At 38.0% G+C, this 24,329-nt stretch overlaps 1 long non-coding RNA gene across 1 annotated transcript; it reads left to right on the top strand.

Moving 5' to 3' along the window:
• The first annotated feature begins 1,804 nt into the window (after positions 1-1,804).
• Positions 1,805-22,448, top strand: LOC121654553. Its single transcript, XR_006012973.1, has 3 exons — positions 1,805-1,816; positions 17,267-17,274; positions 22,370-22,448. It is a non-coding gene; the product is annotated as an uncharacterized LOC121654553 (long non-coding RNA).
• Positions 22,449-24,329: the final 1,881 nt, after the last annotated feature.

Genomic DNA, 24,329 nt, shown 5'->3' with positions numbered 1-24,329 from the left:
TTATTATAAACTGGACTAATGTGGATCATAAAATAGATTTGTTTTGTTTGGAAACTGGAAGAAAAGTTACAGTAAGAAGAGGAAACTACAACCAGGAGATGGATTGGCATGGCTCAGGGGATAGAGTGGTTGTCCTGCAGCCCAAGGTTGCCAGTTGGATCCCCAGCCGGAGAGCTCATGTCGAGGTGTCCCTGAGCAAGACAACAAAACCCCAATTTCTCCTAATGGGTTGTGGTTGAGCGCCTTGCATGGTAGCTTTCACTATCAGTGTGTGAATGCATGTGTAAATGATTAATGGATACACATTGTAAAGGGCTTTGGGTGCCTTGATAAAGCACTGTATAAATCTAATCCATTATTATTATTATTATTTTTTATTACTATTATTATTATTATTATTACTATTATTATTATTATTATTACTATCAGTATTATTATTATTAAAAGAAATCTAATTAGACTGACTGTATCAAAAAGTGCCTTGAAATGACTGTTGTGAATTGGCTCTGTGTAAATAAAGCTGAACTGATCTTAAACTGTAATCTCAAAACATCAGAAAGTTATTTATTGTGCAAACTGAAGGTGGGTGAACACCATGAGTCTTATGGTCCTGTGAGCGACTACAGAAAACACTTCCTCTGTTTGCAGGTGAAAATGAAGTTGCTGCAGTTTTTAAATCCACAAACGAACCAGCGGCTTTTCCAATTGATCCAGTTGTGGCAGTAAGTTCAGTAAATTGAACATCTTTGTCTTTGCCTACAGATCTCCAGCACTCCTCCAGTAAGTCCCAAAAGGCACTTTCAGCTTCTCTCTTTTTTTTTTTTTTCCTTTGCTCTATCGATCCATCTCCTGGTCTTAGTTTCCACTTCTTACTGTAACTTTTCTTCCAGTTTCCTGCACAGACTCCGTCTCCTTTCTCACCCTTCCTCCCTGTTAGAGGGTTGCCGTCTCGTCCTCGTTTCCCTCCATTAGTGTCGATTCTTCTCTGAGCTTTCAGGACCTTTTGTCGAATGGTTTGGTGTCCTGAGGGGGACATTGTATCTCACAACACCTCATTACTCCCCTGGCTGTGAGGACCAACGGAGAAAGACGAGGCACACAATTAGCCCCAGAACGGTCCTGATTAGGAGTTTGTGGCCCATTACCTTCTCCTGCTCGCCCTCGTAGGAACTTCCGTTCGAACAGAGCACAGGACAATGGTGTCCCTGGGGGCCATCAGACAAACAAGCCAAGTTTGAAATTAAACTAAACAAGTGAAAATGAGACAGAGTACAAGAACACAAGTCAGTGGAAAGACCCTGAAGAACTCTGAATAAAAGACAATAAAAAACAAGAGTTTGGAGTTTGCTTTGAGTAAAATGTTTATGAGTACAGGACGAGGCCTCCACACATCGTTTTACCAAAACCTCGAAAGATTTTCTGAAACAACCATGCTGATAACAATGGTTCACTTTATCTGTATGGTTGTAAGACTGAAGTCGGAGGTCCTTTTCATGTGACCTGTCCCACATTTCTTCTTTAGTCTGATAAACAGCTGCTTTCACCTTTAAAACTTCAAGACATTTTGTTTCTATTTTTAGAGTTCAGTCCATTAAATCCCAGTCAGCATCAGACATGATGTCCAGCCTCAGCTGTCAGATTCTGAGGCTAAAATGAATGTATCAATAGATATAGCTGCATAAAGGCCGACCAGAAGAAGGCAGATTTATTACTAACAGAACTTTGTAGAAGACAGGAAGTGGTTTCATCATAATTTCTGGCTAAAGAAAAGAACTCTCTTAGCAACATCGTAGTAAAACTATTTACACATTTAACAGTTCAGTGTGGTTTATTATTAAGACTTAAACCATTAAATGTAGCAAAAATGCAGCACAATACATAAAAGTGTTGTCCCCTGACTAAAACATGATTGCTGCCATCTTTTGCAAGGTAATGCAAAAATATAAGACTTTCTCTGTGTCCTCTGTAGCCCATTACTACTGCTGATCAAAAATGTTCCTTTAGAGCCAGAATCACTTAAACTTTAAAACTCCACTAAACCTCTGATGCCCCCAAGTGCTATCGCTTATATTGTCATCAGTGTCTCATGAATGGTAGTGTGTAGCTCTGCGGGGTGAACTGTGATGGATAGCTTACCATTTACGTAATCTACAGAAGTTTTCCAGACATTTATATCCCATCCAGGTTTACAGCACAGTCACTATTACTACTATGTTGTAACGTGACCTGTATTTAGACCTGGAAGTGATGATGAAGCCAATTCCTGTCAAACTTTCCACCAGTCAGAGAGCATAGATTTATGGTAATGTCCAATCAGGAGCAGCCAAAGATCAACCAGTGAGCAGAAAGTTCTATGTATGTCTGAAAATAAGAAAAATAATGCCCCTCTATGGCTGGAATAAAGCCAAGAAGATGTTTCTGATGCATAGTGGCGCCACAAAGCAGTTTAGCTGGAGTTGGTTTAGTGAGGATAGCAGGTAAAAAGATTTGAGAGAATGATGTACAGATGAGAAAAGGTTTGGTCACTGTTGATCTGTGTGTTATTTCTACAAAGTTCTGTTAGTAATAAATTCTTCTGTAAGACTTTATGGTGCTATATCTCTTGTTACATTAATTTTACATCATTTTAGCCTCAGAATCTGACAGCTGAGGCTGGAAACGTCACACCTGATGCTGACTGGGATTAAAAGCTCCAGCTGCTACAGGCTGGTTTACATGAAATACCAGATCAGAAATAGCAAAACAAAAAAATGGCTTTTAAAGGTTGAAAATAGTAATACATAATAATACAATGATTTATTTTAAATTATATTTATCTGGCATTAAATCTGTGCATCATTAGTGTCTGCTGCTCTTATTGATTGTTTTATTGATTTAAGAGGAGTGAACTTTGTGCTTGTCAAAACTGCTGGTTGTTATTTTAAGATAGCAAAAATTATATATAGAAAAATGAAATCTTTATACGGAATACTAAAGAATACATGAAGCCTTGGACATTGCTGTCATTGCTATCACGGTCAGTTTAGCACAGAGATCAGACATCATGCAGATACACGCTGTTATAAAGAGAGAACTTTTTTATTTGATGAAAAAAATCAAACATTTTCAGTTTTTTTCAAAGATAAAACAGCTAAATTGAACAAAATCAGACAAAAACCTGCAGTGATTGTTCAGAAGTTGACTGCCAAAACAGCAACAAAGACACCAAAGAACTGCAGAAAGAAAACAAAGCGACACGAAATCCTAAACGATCAACATGCAACATGGAAATTTTTTGTAAGGATAGAAAGCATCCAAAACTAAATAATGACTGAGACAAACCCCCCAAAAGAAATGCGAAATATTCCCAAAAATGCTAAATATTGCACAGATGCAAAAAATCTGCACAGAAATGCTAAATGTTTGCCAAAAGATTAAGCTATCAATAAAAGCATCATAAATATTCTCAAAGAGGCAGAAGAAAGAAATATAAACTATCCAGAAAATTATATGAACTATAAAACAGAAACATTCATAAAGTCCATAAACACATCTGATCCAAATGGACCAGAAAATCTGTAACAGTGATGATCAGACTGTATTTATTCATTCTTTTGTCCTCATTCTTCATCCCCATCTAGATCTCACACTTACAGGACAGGGATCTAAAGCTATCTAATGTATGTAAGATGGCTTTTCAATTAAAAAATAACCCAACATGCCATCCAGTACTGAATGGCTCCGGGTTGCTCCGCCTGAATAGGGGCTGAGCGTTTAAGGAGGCTTATAGACACATTACACCCTGTCAGTCCATTTCTTTCAGTTTAAAGTTGCTCCTGTCAGTCTGCCTGCTGGGAAATGAAGGCAACGCTGCAGTCATAACAAGCCTTCGTGGTGTTTAAATGGGTGGATTTGCTGCTCTAAACAGAGCTGAACATGTGTCCTCCTGCCTTTAATTTGCTGCTTGTGTGAAGTCGCAGCAGAAACAGATTGAACTGTTTATAGGAAGTGACCGAACAAAAAAATGTTTTGACTGTATTTGTTGCTGGATCAGAACCAGAGAACAACAAGGTGAATAAATGATGACCTTTATGAATTCAGGCCCTAAAATTTATTTTAAGACTTGTGCTCAACTGAATTCATCTGATGTAAAAAACACACAACAGCTGATATCAGGCTGAAACCAAAGCATGAAACTGGGACAACTGCTCACAGACTACGAGAATGGTGCAGACTGTGAGACATTGCCTGTCCATGGTGTGCTATGTGTCTCGTCTCATGGACGCTCCTGCCGTCTTGCAACCCTATCTTGGAATAACAACCCAACCCTGAAGAAGAAGTAAGTAGTTCTGTCAGTCTGGACCTGAACCCATTGGACTGGGAGGGCTGAAAAAAATAATCTGAACATTTATATATGTCTTCAATTAAATGTATGCATCATTTCAAAAACTGTTTTTTCTTTATAACTGCAAGGAACTGTCATACCGCAATGTGGAATAAATGGTCTAAAGTTTTCAGTATTTCAGCTTTGTTAGCAGTACAGTAGAAATTACAACTGAAAGTGATGTAGTTGTGTTTTCTGCTAACTGGTCAGAAAGTTTTTAATATCACAGTTGCTCTGGCAATCAACAAAGTTATACTCAGTTTGTATTTTACTGTGACTTAAAGATGAAAAAGATGTTAACAGAGTTTAGAAAACATTGTTTTGAGTTCTGCTCTGATTTCTAGACAAAAGCATTCAGCCTCTTGGAGCCAAATTGCAATAACAGAGATTTGCTGACTGAGAAAAAAGCTAAAAAAAGACTAAATCATTTTTACATTTGCTGCTACACAACCATTGTGATGGCAAATTAAATGTATAAATGGTCACAATAACTATCAAACTACTGAAATCATCCAGTACATGGCTAGTTCTAGCTAGTTATACTGTTAACTACCATAAAATAATGTTGACAATTTTTCTTATTCCTTTGTTTTCAATTCTCTACAATATAAAATCGTTATTGAAGCCAAATAAGACAGCAGTTGAATTTTGTAATAAAAGAAATAATAATATATATACATATATATATATATATATATATATATATATATATGTATATATATAGTGGCACAGCTAAAAGCTTAAAAAAAAGCATTAACCCTGAAAAAAGAGTTTAAAGTGTCAAAATGGAAAAGAAGAGCTTCTCTGTATCTTCTCCTCCTCTCCATCTCAGACTTCTCTGTCTACACATATAGATATGTACATGCATATACAAATACATTTTCATTTTTTCATTTTATTTTGAACATTAGAAGAATGATTTCAACAAACGAAAAAAAATACAAAACAAAATACTGTTCAAAAAGGAGTGGGAAGAAGTTACAAAAAACTTATTGAATCCCACCCCCTTTGCTCCAAACAATTAATTTAGCTTCCTTCCTGCTCACTTTGATACAACAAAATCATCATATGTCCAATATTGTACAATATAAACACTATTATTGCACATAATACAGAACATTATATACCAATTAGTTTTCTGTTACACAATCTTTATATTCATTGAAAATGTAAGCTCTAGACTTAAGTTTGAACTGTTTAATTGTTGGGCTCTGTTTAATTTCATCATTCATATGATTCCATTGTGGCAGGGTTCTTCTCTCTCCTTTTCTCCTCTTTGCCTATCGTGAGGTTCCTCAAGCATCCACCCGTTTCTCACCGTTTCAACTCCTGTACAGCTGGGACGTCCAGGGACCCCTGGATCTACTCAGCAAAAGCTGGTAAGGTCCTGCTAGCAACACAGAAGAGAGAGGGGTGGTGCAGTTCATCCTGGAGATGAGAGAATGTTTGGCAGAATATAAAGCAGAGGCAGAAATTAACTTACAAGAGGCACAATGGGCACAGAAGACATAGTACAACCAGCAGGCACGACAGCAGGACTTCAAACCAGGTCAGAAGGTGCTTCTACTCCTTCCTTCCTCCAACAGTAAATTGTTTTCAAAGTGCCAAGGACTGTACACCATTACCCGGAAAATGGGCCCTGTGACATATGAAGTCCATCACCCTGATAAGAAGAAGCCGAAACAGACTTACCATGTCAACCTACTAAAGAGGTGGAAAAAACCTCAGAATCAGGTGGTGATAGTGGGCCTAGTGGTGAGAGAGGAACAGTTGGAGAAGGAAAACCCAGGTTGGGACACTTTAACCCAGACTGCAACACCAGTGCTTTCCCATCTCCCACATGACCGATCATCAGACATTCTGCAGGTGTTCCAGGAGGCACCGTCCCTGTTGGAGCGAAGCCAGGCAGAACCTCAGTCACTCAACGTGTCATCCGGTTAAAAGACAACTGACCCATCAGACAACGTCCGTACCGTGTTCCTCAACAGCTGGTTGGGAAGTTGAAGGAGGCGATCACAACTGTAGCGGATTCCAGCGTCTTCAAAATAAAGATTGGAACTTTTGTTCGGACATTAGAAAGTCTGCGCTATTATCTATTGGGAAGAGAATTTGATCTAGAGACTGATTATCGTGCTCTTACCTGGATTAGTTCAATGAAGGACAATAATAGCCAACTTACACGTTGGTACCTCTCACTACAACCTTTCAAGTTCCACATCCGCCATCGATCTGGAAAATCCAATGTTGTAGCAGACTATCTGTCACGATTGCCAAACACTGTCAACCTTGGAGAGGAGAGGGATGATGTGATGAAGCTGTCTCGTCACTGTCATTGAGTCCACACACACACACACACACACACATACTCGCCTGGTCAGTCCCGCGGGGACAAACTCATGCCCGACAGCCATGTTATAACAGTAAACCACACAGGAATAGAATCTGCCTCACGTAGCGACTTATTAAGGGTGCACACTTAATATTATGCTAGGCTTACTGATTATATGGCGTTTGTTGGTTACTTGTCATCTTCTTCCTGTCTCTGCTGTGGCTTTGGTCAAAACCGAGGCAATAGCCAATCCACTGTTAAGAAGCCAGCCTGGCCGACATGCGGAAGTGACGTCATGATCATGCGATCACTCCGGTTTGCGCCAAACATTTTTATTTTAAAAAGCATTTATTACTTTGGTATTTCTGCTACTGTGATGAATTGAATATTCTAAATGAATGTGTAGAATTTGTGTTATTTTTGTAATTATTTTATTTTGTGGAAACTTAAAACTTAAAGTGATTTATTTGTAGAAATTAAGCGTTATTGAACATAAGGGGAGGGGCGTAGAGTATTTAAAGGGAAGCCTGAGAAGTGCACAGGGTCATTCATTGAGTTGCATTGCTGGCAACTGGAAGGATCGATTGGAGATAGAATATTGGAATATTTTTTGGCGGGTCTAAAGAGAGACAAATTTTTTGTAAATATGTGAATATAATTTTCACTGGAGTTTTTGGACATTTTTTGCACTGTTGAGCACAGTCTGGGAGCCATGAGCACAATAAAATCCACCACAAATGGAAGTACAACTTGCCTCTTTTATTGGTTGGCGAAGAACCCCGCCACATCCACAATCATACCCCACCCCACAGAATGAGATGCATACCTGTTTCCTTCTGGTGCGCGTTTTATTTATTTTAATTTATACTGTCCGCTTAGAGGATACCCTCCCTCTCTATTCCCGAAAAAAATTTGTATATTTTTAGGCAACAAATTTTTACTTTCTTTATACATGATTTGTGCAGCTAAATAATTAACAATGTCTTTAAGTTTTAATAATGGTGATTTAAGAAAGTGAGTGAGTGAATATGATCACAATAACCAGCTTTATGTATAACACGAATGGCCCTTTTCTGGAGAACAATGAGTGGTTTTGTTGAAGTTAAGTAGTTATTGCCCCAAATCTCAGCACAGTGACTAAAGTATGGTAAGATTATAGAACAATATAACAATTGAAGTGATTTATAATGCAGTACATGCTTTACTTTATTTAATATTATAATACCTCTAGATATCTAATTTTAAATATGTTTAATATATGGTTTCCAACTTAGTTTATCATCTATTATAACTCCTTAAAAATTATTTTCATGAACCAATTCTATTTGGACTCTATTAATTTGTAGTTGAATCTGTTCTTTTTTATAATTTCCAAACACCATGATTTTTGTTTTATCAAAGTTTAATGCCAATATATTTCTGTCAAGCCATATTTTAATTTTTTCCATTTATTTTCTAACTAAATTTAACAATTCATTTAATTTTTCCCAGAACAAAAAATGTTAGTGTCATCCGCAAACAACACCATCTCCATTACTTGTGATACAGAACAAATATCGTTAATAAACAAAATAAACAATTTTGGTCCTAAGACCGACCCTTGCGGTACTACACAAACTATGTCCAATTTAGAAGAACAAACATCACCCAGCGTAACATATTGCTATCATTTAAGTAGCTTTTTATCCATTTTAGTACTAAACCTGAGATCTCGATTATTTAACACAATTATAGATAAGAGGTTGGGGGGGGGGGGGCATTTGAAGTGTTTACTGTGGTGATGCCGACTAGTTTCTTTCCACCAGGTCCCCATAGCTATTGTTTGTCTCAGACGAGCAGCTACGTTCCGTCTGGTGTGATCTGGAAAAAAATAGTCTGGAGACATTTCGTTTTCACGTTGAAATCCACGTCAATAAAATGTAGCGCAACATTTCTATAAGGCTCTGGTGCGGCTTTACCACAGGTCCGTAGCAGTGGCGAAACATCGGACTGTCACCATGTCTTTCACACACCCTCACTACACTCATCATACAGGGAAGAAAGAGAAAGTCCTCTAAAATGGTGTTGAGATGGCAGTGATACCGTTTGTCCAAAGTGTTGATGAGTTTCTTAAATCCCGGATTGTTCACTGTGTTAATTGAGAAAAAAGTTCTGTTTATAACGTTTGTCTCTCTGTGACTCTGGGAGCTGGTGGATTATTTAGCTGCGACTCACAAAAATTGAACATTTTTCTACTTTTTTGTGTTGCGTCGCAAGCCCCCGTGTGCACGTCTGCGTGCACGAACGCAACATTTTACATGCACGACTGTCGCCTGTCGCTTGGCTGGAGGAGGGCAGCGATTTTCGCTTCCTCGCACAAGTTTACATAGAAAATGATGGAGAAAAAGCGACGCCGCCTGCCGTGTGTCCAGGTGTCTGCAACTCGTTCTGAATGAAAGTAAAGCGGTCGGGGCTGTGGGAGGAGTCTGCAGCAGTGGGAGGAGTCTGCAGCAGTGGGAGGAGTCTGCAGCAAAGCACTGCAATGACAGCTGCGCTCGATTTGAAAACAGCACAAATCAAAGGACAAAAAATAATCGGACCATTTCATTTTTATGATCGTTGAAAACCCAGATCATAATTGCGATTAAAATTTGATTAATTGCCCAGCCCTAGTAGGGAGACAGGTTGATAGTTGGTATAATAGGTTTTGCTTCCCGTTTTATTTATTTATTTATTTATTTTTTGTACAATGATATGACCTTTGCTATTTTCATTAAATTAGGAAAAGAACCAGTTAGAAATGATAGATTAAAAATATATTTTAATGGTTTTGTAATCCCTTCAATAACCTCTTTGAAAACTTTTATATCATACAATCCGTTGATGTCTTGTTTTTACAATTTTTAACAATTTCCAATATCTCATTATCCTCTACAGGATTTAAAAACATTGAGTTACCATTTCTATATATTAATTCAAATTGTCTTCTATTATTCCTTGTTGAGAAATTTGTTTTGCAATGTCCGGTCCAACATTGACAAAAAAATTAAATAATTTGTCAGCCCTATCACATCTGTCAGACACCACCTTCTCCTTATGAATAAAGTACTCTGGTATGTCAGTATGTTTTGAATTGTTTCTGGTAATACTATTTAAAATGCCCCATGTACCTTTAATATTATTTTATTACCCTCAAGTATCTTTCTGTAATACTCTGTTTTGCTGATCCTTATAATATGAGTTAACTTATTTTTTTACTTTTTATACCTGTTTTCTTTCTTTTTACTTCTACATTATATGTAATCTTTATAAATTCTTCTTTTTACAGGCATTTTGTAATCCTTTTGTTATCCATGCGCAGTTACTGTGTTTCAGTTTCTTAGTGTATTCATTGATTGGACAATGTTTGTCATATAATCTTATAAACACTTCCAAAAATAACTCATAAGCATCATCCACATTATTTTCTTCAAAAATTGCTTCCCAGTTCTGTGTCAATAATTCCTCCTTAAATTTAAGTCCTCTGTTCTTATTCTTTTGTGTGTCCTATGTGTAGTTGTTTTTTTTTTTTTACTTATAATTATAGTCATAGTTAATAAAAACAGGTAAATGATCAATGATATCATTGATAAGTATACCACTTATTGTTTTGCTTTCAATTATATTAGTATAAATATTATCAATCAGAGTGGCACAGGCGGCAGTAATTCTTGTGGGTCTAGTAATCTTTGGGAACAAACACATACTATACATTGTATTTAAAAATCTTCTGTATTTATGAGGATTTAATAGATCAATGCTGAAATCACCACATATGAAAACAGTCTTGTTCTTCATGTTGGAGAATGTATCCTCCATCCATTCTCTGAAGGAGTCTGTGTTTGTTCCTGGTGCTCTGTATATAAGGCTTACAATTTTTTTTTCTTTTTATTACAAATTTCAATGGTTAAGCATTCTAACACATTATCAATAACAAATGTCATATTTTTCACAAGATTATAGTTTAAGTTTTTGTCCACGAAGAGTGCTACACCTCCGCCCGCCTTATTGTTCCTGTTAATGTTCATAAATTTGTAACCCTCCAGATCAAAGTCCATTCCTTTTTCAGATTTAATCCAAGATTCTGTAAAAGTTATGATGCTAAACGGCTCTGAGAATGTCTGTAAATAGTCCTTAATATTGTGAAAGTTAGCGTAGAGCCTTCCGGCATTAAAATGGATAATTGCTAGCTTATTTGATGTTTTAATGTTCTTACTGAAGTCGTCTTCATTATAACAACAACAATCATCCTGAATACTATGAAAAAAATTAATATCAGGGTCTATGTTCTGTTCCAACTCATGTTCATTATAGTCAGTGACTTTAAAAGTCCTCATTTGACAGTCATGGTAGTCATTAATCCTTTCGGTTGAAATCTCAAAAGTGTTGGATAAGTCAGCTTTATAAGTGTGCATCATGTTTGTGTGTAGATGTTTACCTCAAGGCCAGACCATGTCGTTCACTGATATTTTTGCAACTCCTCCAACTTTCTGATAACCAAAATTTTCTCTTGTGGCCCATTCAACTTGATAAAGATTTTGCAATTTGTTGTCCATGTGCTCAATATTTTCTCCTGCTTTTTTCAATTGGCGTGCCTTTCATGCAATTTCAGCATTTTGTTTAGTAAGATGGTCATTCATCAAGACATCTGATCCTTTTAGCTTTCTTCCCTGCCTCAGAAGTGCAACCTTGTGCTTCCTGTTTATGAATCTCAGAATTATGGCTGGTTTATCTGTTGCGCTTTTCTTGGGCAATGGATGACATGCCTTGATGTTGTTGTAGTCAAGCTCTTTCCTTTTGGCCTCCAGGAACGCCGCCAATTGCTCCTCGGTTGATTTGACATCATTCTCGTTCGGCTCTTCTCCGCCGGTACCGCTCAATGCCTAGCGTATGAACGCGACTTCATCCGTAGCCCCGTAATGATCACGTAATTCAGCCTGGTGTATTGCTCCAGCTCCGTCACTCGGGTCACCTCCCACCCAGATGCAGCTGACCGGACATCAGGACATCAACGCAGCTGCCCCGAGACATCCCTGTCCCACACCCCATCACCTCCCCCTATAATCCCCCGAATCCCTCTCAGCCCCCCTTCAAACCCCTACACCCCTCCTGCCCCCAGGCGAAACCCTGGGTCCCAGGGTGGCAAACAGCCACCAGGGCATGCACCAACACACACCATGGCAGCAAACCATGTTTAAACATATGTTTAAACATATTTGTGACCATTCATCTTTATTAAAGTTACTGGATAAGTCAGCCTCCCATTTTGAAGTTGGAAGACAGATTGAGTCTTCTAGTTTAGATAATAGTCAATATGTTTTTGATAATAGCTTTGGAGCATTGAAATTCATGAATTCTGCCACCCTAATAGGTAGCTGTAAGTTTAATTGATTATTGGGATATTTTTTAAATATAACTGATTTAAGCTGGTGATATTCTAAAAAAATTTTGCTACTGATTCCATATTGGGAAGTGAGAATATTAAATGAGAAGAAGTTTCTATTTTCTCTTATATGTTCTAACTGTTTTATTCCTTTATTTTTCCATTGAGTGAAATTGATAAGTTTTTTGTTTTGTAGGATATCAGGGTTGTTCCAGAGGGGTGTAGATAACCAGATCCTCACATAATGCTTGCTCTACATCTAACCATGGTTCATCCAGACTGCTAGGTTTAAGCCATTTGGAGATATACTGCAGCTTGTTAGCTAAGAAAAAGTGATTAAAGTTGGGTAGCTCCAATCCGCCTCTATCTTTAGTCTGTTGTAAAGTTTTTAGACTGATACGTGATGGCTTGTTTTTCCATAAAAATTTAGATATATGTGAGTCCAGTGACTTAAACCAGCTGGAGGATGGTTTAGTGGGTATCATTGAAAACAGGTAGTTTACTTTAGATAGAACCATCATTTTAACTCTGGCAACCCTCCCCATGAGTGATATGGGTAAGCGCCTCCACCGTGAGAGATAATCTTCTATTGCTTTAAGTAGCTGGACATAATTTAGCTTTGTTAATTCTGATAACCTGGGGGAAATGTTTATGCCTAAATATCTAATGTTTTCAGACGGTATTGTAGTATTGCAACGTCCCAAGCAGCAGTGGTCAGAGTTCACAAATGTTAAATCTCCGTCTTTCAAACGTCACTATGGACATGCCAATATCTTTGTGAAATGTCACGAGCAACGGCAATGTTGCGTTTAATTTTAAATAGGTCGTTGCCTATCTTTCTCTTGATTACCTTACTTACATACTTGATACAGAGTGAATGATGGATAATGTTATAAAAACGATTTCGGATAGACTTACTTGCTTGATACACATTTAATGATCAGAGTGAATGGTGGATAATATTTCTTGCAATAAAAACGATTTAGGAAACTATCTGTGGACTTTCACTGTTTGAAACAAAATGTCGCATCATCCTCTGGACACACACAAACTGTAAGAACTGCACCCACCCTCTGAAATGTTTGTGTGACGTAACATAACTGCAACCGACCGAACTGCAGATTCTGTGTCAGAGCCGGTTACCTTGGCAATGTGTCACAACGAAATAGTCATCTCAACCGCTTCTTGTGAAAAACTTACGATTTTTACGGTAACAAACAAGATTAATGCATTAATAATTTAACTTTTTTTTTTCTTTCCTTCTTTCTTTCCTTCGCGTCGGTCGGTTCACGCCTCCGCGTCGTCCATTAATTTATGATAATGGACAACTCATCGGGCATTATCCCTTACTTATACATTCATACAAATATAGATAAATGCATACATAAACACGTACATGCGTACCAACATTCTTGCATTCATTCATATATATATACACACATATATACAAAAATGTATGCATACATACATACATACATACATAAATACATACATATATGCATAGTTACAAACTTACATACATATATGCATACATACATACATACATACAAACATAAATGCATACATACATACAAACATGTACATATACATATACATACATACATACATACATACATACATACATTTGTGCATATACAAATACATGCATACATATGTTTATACATTCTTATGAACATAGATAAATGTAAACATAAACACATACATAAATGCATACATACATACATATATACATACATACATACATACATACATGCATACATACATACGTACATACATACATTTGTGCATATATAAATACATGCATACATATGTTTATACATTCTTATGAACATAGATAAATGCAAACATAAACACATACACAAATGCATACATACATACATACATACATAAATACATACATACATACATACATACATAAATACATACATACCTACGTAGATATATACATAAAATAAATGCATACACAAATATCAATATGCATATACACACATATATACTTTCATACATCCATCCATCCATCCATTTTCTGCTGCTTATCCGGAGTCAGGTCATGGGGGCAACTGCCTTAGTAGGGAAACCCAGACTTCCCTCTCCCCGGCCACATTCACCAGCTCATCCGGAGGGATCCAGGGGATATATATATATATATATATATATATGCACACCAGCATACATACAAACATACATACATATATGCATTCTTACATAGCGATAAATACAAACATATATACATACTTATTTATGTATATATATATATATATACATACATACATATATATATACACACACACATACATACATACAGACATACGTTAATAATATACATACATAATGTGGACTTTCATAAAACAAGAAGGTTTACACCATTATCACACAAATACAGACGAAGCTGCACACGAACCTCTGATTTTTCTTGAGGGATTAAAGAATCACACACAATGCAGTTTACAGACTGGTTGTGGAAGTAGATGGATTATATATGAAGGAACATCTGTTGAACACCATCAGTTAAGAAGTGCATGAATGAATTTGTGTGACTGACAGAAAGGAAAACAGAAGCAGAAGAGAGGATTATGGCAGTCTAAAATACCATCAAATATGTACAAAGGAGTGAAGCTGGTTGGCTGTCTGGGAATTAGCCAAAGCCAGTGGAAGTGTGGTAGATGGTTTTATGACTGTGGGTTTAGATTGTGTTGTTAGAAGGAAGTGGCCTTATCATCATCAGCAGCAGAAAGAATTATATGATAATTATCATCATCATCAGGTGCAGAATAACAAACTGAGCTTTAACTATCATGCAGAGAAGTGTGTGATGGAAGTGAACCAGCATCTCTTGTCAATTTAATTATGAGGCCTCATCTGAAGCTGTCTGTCAAATTCACCTTTGTTTTTGTTTATTCTGGGTTATTGATGTTGTTTGTTGAATCTGAGTAACATGATGGAGTCCCAGATGCTTCCAGGTTTAGTTCAGAGCACAATTTCATTTCAAACTGGAGAGTTTTGATGATGATGACAGCTCTGCAGATTAGCCCGAGACTGACGTTGAAGAGGAGGTGGCAGTTGGAAGAAAGTAACCTGGGGATTCTTTGAAAAGGTGAACCTTTAGTTCCCCTAGGCTTTTAAGAAACTAATACTATTAGAGAGTTTAACCTTCACATTTTATTGCAAATTGATAACTTTTTCTTAAGATGAAGTTATAAAAAAGAAAGTACACCCAGTTCTCATTCGAAGGTTTTATGTATCAGGACATGATCAGGTTTAATGAATCAGATAATTTCAGAGCGGAAATGGAGCATAAAAAAACCAAATGGTCAACATATGTCCAGTTTGAGCCTGGAGAGAATCAGCTCTGACGATCGGTGTGATTTGGTTCCCTCAGCTGCTTCCACCAATGTCTTTTCTACAAATACTGTATCAAGATGCAGCTGCAGCTTGTGAAGCCAGAACACCTCCCAAACTTCTTGGAAATGACTTTCAGACGCTGAGGAACTAATCTGTCTGTCCACACTCAGCTTCATCTTTGTGCCATAAACAGGCAGCCATCAATGTGAGCATGCAACTGCTCCTGTTGGGTTGGCTTCCCTCGTGAGAGGTCACGGTGGTGGTGTGCAACAGAAGAAAGGCACCAGTCCTGTTGGAACAAACTGTGGAATGAATATAAATCCAGATGCAGTAGTGGAGAAATCCAGACTTGGAAGTGCAGGCAGTGTTTACATCAACAGAATGTGGGAATGGTGGAGATGCAGAGCAATTTTGCAGGTCACGATGTGTCTTAGGAGCTTTGTGACACCTGTCAGCGATGTACAGCTGCTGACACGCCTTCATGTAGATGTGATAAATTCAGGCTGCAGCTCAGAGCTGTGAAAACATTTTCTACATTTACCGCTGACAAAAAAGCTTCCCCGGGAGGCTGGGACTCCTCCTGAGCAACCTGCTGAATATTCAGGTCACTGTTCAGAGAGGAGGTGAACCCAGGTAAAACACATCTCCCCTTTACTGAATTTCTGAATAATAATCAGCACACAGGAGCTAAAGATATACAGACTGCTGCAGACAAATGCAGGATTTTAAACTCTCAGTTAGTAACAGTGAGTGCCAGTGGTGCTGCAGCTCACATATCTGTGTGTGTAATATTTTATAAATGCAGTGTGATTAATGCTAAATTTAATGTTCAAGCACAGCTGTGCAGCTGCCAGGAAGTGTTGACTTGTGTCACAGTGACACCAGGTGGACATTTGCAGAATTGAGCATTTACAGGCTTTTTCCACAGCACACTGAATTTTTCAAATTCATCTAAGTGAAGCAATGAGCTACTTGAAAGATCGGAGACAAGATGCAGAATCAACCCTACAACACATTCTACAGATTTAAATTAAAAAATGCAAAATCACATAAACATTATATATATATATATATATATATATATATATATATATATATATATATATATATATATAATCCACAAAATGTCCCTTTCCTCTGCTGCTACATGAAGAAAATGCAGTAAATGTTGGTTTACAAACACTAAATCAGGGGTGTTCAACCTGTGGCTCCGGAGCCGCAAGTGGCCCTCTGGACCTTCCACAATGGCTCTTAATACACGGCTAAACACGCTAAAGAACTAACCAATGTTTTTAAATAAAGATATAATAACAAATGCAGGTTTTTAGCAATTTTGCAGTATTTTTTTTAATAATTGCTTTGACTTTAATCCACATAATGACACTAAAAGTACTGTTACATTTCTTTTAGTTATTTTTCTTTTCATTAGGTTGGAAATTATTGACTTTTTTTTTCTTTTTCATTATTTTCCATAAATATCTACATCTCATAGAAGAAAGTCTGTCTATCCAATTTTTGTAAAAAAAATTTCTGTATTTTCAAACATAAAAATAGAAATAAAAATGTGGTTCTTTAAGAATGACAACATATTTCCTATAGTAGATATTTATAAAACATTATAAGTCATCTTTTTTCGAAAGGTCTGGTAACATCTGCGTCTCTAAAGGAGTTTTATTTAGCTGTCTGAGGGAAAAGTGGCTTTTTGGATTTTAAAAGGCTGCAGACCTCTGCACTAAATACATAAACACATTCAGTTGCAGTTTTGTCTTTAAACAGCAACAATTAAAATATTTCTTAGTTTATATAAAATCACTTATTTTTGACAAAGAAGGATGAAATGTTCAGGATTTACTAACTAAAAGGTAAAAAGTCAGCAGGATGAATTTAAAGCTGTGAAGCTGCTTCCTTCTAAACACAGAAGGAACAATATGTGATGAATATCAGCATCAGGTGAACAGACAGAAAGCAGGATTAGAATCTCACAGCTTCTAGATGGTGTAGGTCAAAATAATCTCAGTTAAATCAGCAATTAATGAGGAATAAATCAGGGATCAATTGGTAATTAATGATTAACTAATTACCTTACCATTAGTTAATCTCTTTGTGTGAGTTTTCCCATTACTTTAGGGGACACAACATCCTTTACTAATGGTAAGGTAGAGATTAAATACTGGTTAAGATTAGTAACTAAGGTTTAAGCGAATAGTAAAATGTGTTTACCACCAGATATTTATTAAGAAGTCATTAATTGATAAAGTAAATTGTTGTGTGTTCTTCTTTGGTAACTCTTCTATATTAACTACATGGTCTGGTGTTGTGAGTTATGATGAGCATCTTAATCTATTTATGGTTAATCATTACATTGCTTGCGGTTCATCCATCACTCATTTCATAATTATTTTATTATTAAATAATCATTAATCAGTCATTACCCATTTGATAATGAATTAATTGATTTAATGGTTAATTAGCAGTGAACACTGACTCAATCATGTATTAACTGATCATCATGACCAAACCTGGAGAGGAGGGTCCGTCGGATAGTCGAACCTCGGATTGAGGAGGAGCAGTGTGGTTTTGGTCCCGGTCGTGGAACAGTGGACCAGCTCTACACCCTCTTCAGGGTCTTTGAGGGGGCATGGGAGTTTGCCCAACCAATCTACATGTGTTTTGTGGACTTGGAGAAGGCATTCGACCGTGTTCCCCGGGGACTCCTATGGGGGGAACTCCAGGAGTATGGAGTGCCGGACTCGCTTGTACGAGCTGTCCAGTCCCTGTATGACCGGTGTCAGAGCTTGGTCCGCATTGACGGCAGTAAATCAGAATCGTTTCCAGAGCGAGTTGGACTCCGCCAAGGCTGCCCTTTGTCACCGATTCTGTTCATAACTTTTATGGACAGAATTTGTAGGCGCAGCCGAGGTGTTGAGGGGATCCAGTTCGGTGGCCTCAGGATTGGGTCTCTATCTTTGCGGATGATGTGGTTCTGTTGGCTTCATCGGGCCGTGATCTTCAGCTCTCACTGGAGCAATTCGCAGCCAAGTGTGAAGCAGCTGGGATGGGAATCAGCACCTTCAAGTCTGAGACCATGGTCCTCAGCCGGAAAAGGGTGGAGTGCTTTCTCCGGGTCTGCAATAGGGTCCTGCCCCAAGTGGAGGAGTTCACGTATCTCGGGGTCTTGTTCACGAGTGAGGGGAGGATGGAGCGGGAGATCGACAGGCAGATCGGTGTGGCGTCTGCAGTGATGCGGACTCTGCATCGGTCTGTCATGGTGAAGAAGGAGCTGAGCCGAAAGGCAAAGCTCTCAATTTACCGGTCGATCTACGTTCCTACCCTCACCTATGGTCGCGAGCTGTGGGTAGTGACCGAAAGAACAAGATTCCGAGTATAAGCGGCCGAAATGAGTTTTCTCCATAGGGTGGCCGGGCTCTCCCTTAGAGATAGGGTGAGAAGCTTGGTGATCCAGGAGGGGCTCAGAGTAGAGCCGTTGCTCATCCACATCGAGAGGAGCCAGATGAGGTGGCTCGGCCATCTGGTTACGATGCCTCCTGGATGCCTCCCTGGTGAGGTGTTCCGGGCACGTCCCACCGGAAAGAGGCCCTGGGGAAGACCTAGGACGCGCTGGATGGACTACATCTCTCGGCTGGCCTGGGAACGCCTCGGGATCCCTCTGGATGAGCTGGTGAATGTGGCCGGGGAGAGGGAAGTCTGGGTTTCCCTGCTTAGGCAGCTGCCCCCGCGACCCGACTCTGGATAAGTGGCAGAAAATGGATGGATGGATAACAAACCACAAACTAGTCATTAAATTTCACAGAAATGCAATGATTAGGTAATCATTGATGAAAATGAGTCATTCATCATTAGTTACTGAGTAACTCAGCTCATTTCTGTCTTTACTGTAAAATGTTACCAAAACTCTGATGTCCATGTTTGTGGAGGTCAAGTCCTCTAGAGAGGTTAAAGGTTCCTTCACATAACTTTGTCATATAATGATATACAAATAAAGTTTAATTGAAGTGAAATCTGATAACAGGGAAATCAGATGTTGTGATAACCCTGACACTGAAAGTAAATATCCTCCAAGGTTTTCATCACTCTCAGAAGTTTTCTTCCACAGTAAAAAACATCCGTCTGATGCCACACAGCACATTTTCACTTCGAAGCTTCTACATATTTCTACCACTTTGCATCCAGAGTTCTTCTGACAGGATGTCTGCAGCGCAGTGCGAGAAGCTGCTGGATGTCACTTCTAGTTTGCAATGTAGATTCTTCTGCAGCTTCAGTGTGAAGGAGTTGCTATGAGTGGGAATGATGAGCGACTGTAGGTGGTTTCCTGTCTGACAGTCTGCCACCTGACGCTTCAGCTGCTGGATAATTAGTCCGCTGAGGTTCCTGACTGAATGCTGACAACAGCTCTGCTCCTCAAAGAGCGTTTCCCTCAGCAGGAGCAGCAGATGAGCCACGCTGGTCAACCAGAGGAGAGGACGACGCTCACATGGAGGAAATGGCACTTTTTATACAGATGATTTAGTTTTTTGTTTTTTGTTTTTTGTTTTTTTTCCAACCCTTCTCCAATACGTTTGAATCAGGTGTCATCTGCATGTCATTCAGCTCTGCAGAGGCCTGGTAATGAGCCAGTCATTTGATTCAGGTGTGTTGGAGAAGGGTTGCATCTAAAAGTTGCAGGATAGTAGATCTCAAGGACCGGACTTGGGCACCCCTAACCCCTAAAAAAAATGGAAGGGAGGGGAGATTCAATATAGAAAAAAGCCCTTAAATTAATTACAATGAGCTAAAGAGGTGCCCTTTACAAGCATGATTTATATTCCCAACCTTGTGACTTTTGACATTATGTCACAAAGTCAGTGAATTTTCAGATGGAAATTTCCAGAAAGAAAATCAATGTTGTTCCTACAAATGAGATAAATGATAATACCTTTAACTGTTTACCAGAAAGCATCAATTATTGTCCAGAGATAATCCTAGCTCACCTTCCCAAGCTGGTTTTACTTTGACTATTCTACTGCAGTCAGAGAAGTTTACATATAAATGAATGTTTCTTTTAACTTTATGCACAGAAGCAGATGAATCTGTGTTTATCCAAACATCAGTTTATAAACAGATAGCAGATGTCACTGCACACTCATGCAGTAACTTTACATTTAACATAACCTTTTTATTCCTTTTTTTTTAGTGTTTTCCTTCTCTGCCGTTTTATCTTAATTTGGATTTACATAACAATCACAGCTGCTGGATTAACCGTAGCAAACCAAACACCTGCTTAAAGAAAGAATGTACCTGTTCTGAGAAAAAATCATGGCTTGGTACACGTGCAAATACATGAAATGCCTTCATAGAATTGGTGGAAATTGGTGCTGTGGACCTAGCATTAAAATCAGAATGAAAGCCTAGAGAAGAGACAGGATGAAAGACGTCCATCTTTTGGAGGTACCATAGTGTGAAAATCTGTTAATTTCTGCAGTAAGGCCTTAACACCCAGTACAGGTGTGTGTTGGTGTATTTCTGTATTTCTGCTGTTTTTACATTCTATAATTGTGCTTCTCTGGGCTGCAGATGTTTTGTCACCAGCTAGCGATGATGTTCACAAAGCCATCACACCAACCCACCACACCAATGGAAAGTGGACTTTACATAAAACTCAGAGCTCTTCATCAACTTGTATGGAGGCGTTAATCAGTCATTTCTGTCTTATTGGTCTGCAAACTGACGACATCGCTGTCGTAGACCTGCATGTAGTGCCTGAAATACCATCGAGTCTTGGTATCCTTAAAGTCTCAGAACATAAAGGAGGGAAATAAATTGATCCTCCTCTCCATAAAGTCTTGCATAAAACAATGCTTGAGATCTTTTTCCACACTCCTCACCACATGCAACTCCTGGAAAAGGTGTTTGGAACTGGGAAGCTATCCTTCATGGATAAGTCTTCACAGGAACCTGTCAGTACCTCGGGTTCGTGGACTTAGGAGCAGCATTTGTCTGTTTCTCAGTCTGTGTCTCGCTTCCTTATAATGTTTCATTATTTTGTTGCACTTCAAGAAAATTGGAAACTCTAAATTTTGAATTTCAAATTCAAAAAATAAAAACGTCCATGAGAAGTTGATGCCTGGTATTTAATTAGAAACATGTTCCCTATAAAATCAGTTTTTGCTTATTTTGACCTGGACTTCCCATTTCCAAGGAACATTGAACGCATCATTAATCAAGTTTTAAAGACTTGTTTACAAAGAGAAACAATCCCAGAGCAAAGGGACACATGTTAAATCTCCTCTGGGAAGAACGTCATGCCTGAAAATAAAAGCTGATGGAGGTTTTTTCTTGATCTGATTACTGTACAACCCAGAAACTGGTTCAGATTTTCAATTAACTGTAAATTTTCAATTATTGAGAAAAAAGAAAAAGAAAAAAAAAAACAAGAAAATGTAATGACAACATCTTACAGTGAAAAATATTAGTTTATTATTTAAATTATGTGAACTGAAGAAACGAGGAAATATAAAAAACAGAAAGAACATCTGAGGTTTGATGGCTTTAAATTAAAACAAAAATCAGGCTTGAACATCAGGACCCAGTCGTTCAGTTCTTTTGTTCCCCTGAGCATCATCAACAAAATCATCTTCAGCAGCAAACACACCACGGACCCTTTAAGATCAACATATCTGTCACCATGAAAAACACAGGTGTTTGCAGGTTAAACAGCAAAAAACAGCAATTCCAGGTAATTAAAACTAGATTTTTCTTTTTAATTTTTTGGATTAATAGATTATTTAAAGTTTTAAAAAGTCAGCTGATCAGGCAGTCCTGTGTCGCATGATTCTGCAGAATTCCTGATTATTAATCAGCTCCAAAAAGCATCAATGAGTGCACGCAGTAATCATCAGTAAAGTTGCTGCACTCTGGGCTGCATGAGTGGGAGCAGTTTACACATGGACATTTACAGCAATATCTGGACAAAAATAGATCAAATGACGGTGAGTCCATAAGACAGTCATCAGCTAACAAGTCAAAATAAACTTAATGAATTGCCTCAGAAGTTGAGGTGATCAGAAACCGATTCAAGACACATAAGCTTTCATAATATATAATTAACATTTAAACCATGATTATTATGTCAATAATTAAGAATAAAAGCAGGGTTTAACCTCTGAAATCAGTTTCACGTCATGTTTTTGGTTTCTTCTGAGGTTGAGAAATGAAAACATTCAGGTTTCTGACATCGTAAAATGTGAGGTGAGGTAACAGCCTCCGTAAATGATGAAAGCTGCTTTGATCTGATAAATGTCTAAAACTGGCTGGACATGGACCCAGAACTGTTACTGACTGACTGCATCTGTTTTTCATGTGGAAATGTAGAAATAATTCAGGTCTGATTGACAGATATAAAGATTGGTGATCGTTGTTGTGTTTGTCTGCTTCATTGACTCCAGTCTTCAGCTCAGAGGAACACGGTATAGAAGATGCAAACAGCAGAAGCAAAGATCTCTCACTCTGCTCTGACTTTCTGGCACCAAAAAAAAAAAAAAAACTGTCTTTAAAATCAAACCTGTATGAGAAATGTTTTTCCTTCAGTAAAAGCAGAAACACGTCTGCTCGGCTGTCAGGGCCTCTAGTTTGACAGCAGATCTGTTTATCACCCATTTTTCTTTTAGAGTTGAAAACATTAGAAAAGGAGGAGAGAAATATTGTCTTCAAACATAAGACGAACAATGAACACAAAGCTCTAAGCGATCTTCACATCTAAAAATTTAACATGAAAAACTGTGGCAGAATCAGATGTTTACATCTGTACCGTTGTGAACTTTTAATGCAAGTAAAGTTCGGTACAAAAATCTGATTTTTCAAACAGGTTGTAGCATCTTTGTTTCTGCTTAAACTTAAACTCTTTACCATCCTCCATTTCTTCATGTTAACTACCAACCAGTCAGACTATGTTGTAATCTTTCAAAGTGCTCTTCATCAATATTTCTCCATCTTCTGAAGGTCTTTTAAAGCTTTTCTTAGTCCAGTCCTGGTACCGAACCATTTTTAGAGGAACTTAACTCTTGAAGGAGCCTTTTTTTCTTAACTCAAGGGATGAACCCGAGCTGTGTCGATCTACATCAAATTATATACCTGATCATTGTTAAGGAAGGGAAACCAGAGGAAACGACTGAGGTATGCCAAAAGAGAATTAGAAACAGCTGTGATGGAGGGACAGACCTCATCATTATTGAAGCAGGGTGGGATCATCTCGAGAGAGAGAATGAAAAAAAAAGGCAGAAACATCCAAAGAAGAGCTTTGGAAAGTCCTTTAAGGATCCTGGAAATCTATTCCTGGAAAGTCCTTGAAGGATCCTGGAAAACTATTCCTGAAAAAGTCCTTCAAGGATCCTGGAGAACTTTTCCTGAAGACAAAGAAAGAAAGCTTCTCTAAGAGGGTTCAATAAAGCTCTTTAGAACTGGACTGACTCTGGTTCTGACCAGTGTTGGGCACAGTACTTAAAATAAGTAATTATAGTTACTAGTTACTTCTTGCAAAAAGTTACAGTGTTAGTAACAGAGTTACAGCATCATAAAAGTGATTAATTTGTTGGAATAGTAACAACTTTTTTAATATTTTAAAAAAATGGTGAAAAATTTTCCCTTTAACGGAATTTCAAATCCATCTGCATGTTCCTTTATTAATAATAAAACCGAATATTAAATATGAAATGGAAACCTAACGCAATAAAGTACTAACAGAAAAATCATGGACACTAATCTCAGGCTGCTGGAAGCCATGTCTCCGTCTCCTCCTCAGGAGGAGCTTCTCCTGATTCTAACTGCTTACAGCCACCATGAAGAAAAACTCTGGACTCGCCTTCGTAAATGTTTTTCACATCATGTGGAAGTTAAAGGTC

This window comes from Melanotaenia boesemani, chromosome 15, assembly GCF_017639745.1.
Source record: "Melanotaenia boesemani isolate fMelBoe1 chromosome 15, fMelBoe1.pri, whole genome shotgun sequence".
Classification (NCBI taxonomy): domain Eukaryota; kingdom Metazoa; phylum Chordata; class Actinopteri; order Atheriniformes; family Melanotaeniidae; genus Melanotaenia; species Melanotaenia boesemani.
Note: the sequence above shows the minus strand (reverse complement) of the source record. Positions and strands in the feature narration are given on the sequence as shown.